Consider the following 1,123-nt stretch of genomic DNA (forward strand, 5'->3'; position numbering starts at 1 on the left):
AGGTTCTTAACTAAGCGATTGCGTGATTTCCAAAGCACTGAGGTCACCGATGAGGCGCTACGACGGGACATGACCAACAAAAGTAGGTCACCCTTCACGGACGAGATCGAGCAGGCAGAGTCTCCATGCAAGTTCAGCATGCCACATTTCACATCGTTCAAAGGAGATAGAGATCCAGAGAAACACTTGAAGCACTACCGAAGCACGATGGTTCTTTATTGGAACAATGATGCTCTTATGTTCAAGATATTTATCACTACTCTACAAGGCGAGGCACAAGATTGGTTCCACACCCTACTGCCACAATCCATCTGGAGATTCGATGAACTTTCTTTGGTTTTCACTAAAGAATATTCATCCTACCGCTTGATTAAGAAAAAGTCCGACCATTTGTACAATGTCAAGAAATGTGAAGAGGTTCAAAGCAGAGAAGGCAAAGATAGTTGGATGTGATGACTCGATAGCTAGTGCAGCCTTCCAAAAAGGACTCCCAGCAGACCATCTGCTATTTGGAGAATTAATCATGAAAGAAGATCTAACTCTGGCAGGCTCTTTCACTTTAGTAAAGAAGCATGCATTTTAGGACGAGGCTCGGCAAGCAGACAAGGCACTCGAGTAGCCTAAAAAGAATCGGCAGTAGCTTAATAGAAAGAGGACGGGAAGCAGTACAACAATAAAAGTAGGTAGAAGGCCAAGCGTAAGGACCGATCCTTGACTAAAGGTGGCTTAATGCCCAAGAATTACTTCAAGTTCACGATTCTGACGCACCAAATCCTCTACGACATTAAGAGTGAACCATGGTTCAAGTTACCTAAACAATCAAAGGGAGATACTTCCAAGTTGGACCACACCATGTATTGTAGTCACACAACTGAGGACTGCTACACTTGGAAGAACTATGTAAAGAAGCTCGTGAAAGAAGGCAGGGTCGATAAATACTTGAACAAGCCAGTTGTGTAACCTAGAAGGAACGTAGACGCCGATGAAGAACCACCAACCAAGATAATCCGGATCAGTGGCATCTTCACCGAATCCAAACACTTGAAGACCACCAACAACTCAAAGATGAGGAAGATCTAGCAGGCTCTTCAAGTCTCACAAGTCCAGGCAGTCAACACCCAAC

This window comes from Malus domestica, chromosome 03 (genome assembly GCF_042453785.1).
Source record: "Malus domestica chromosome 03, GDT2T_hap1".
NCBI classification, from domain to species: domain Eukaryota; kingdom Viridiplantae; phylum Streptophyta; class Magnoliopsida; order Rosales; family Rosaceae; genus Malus; species Malus domestica.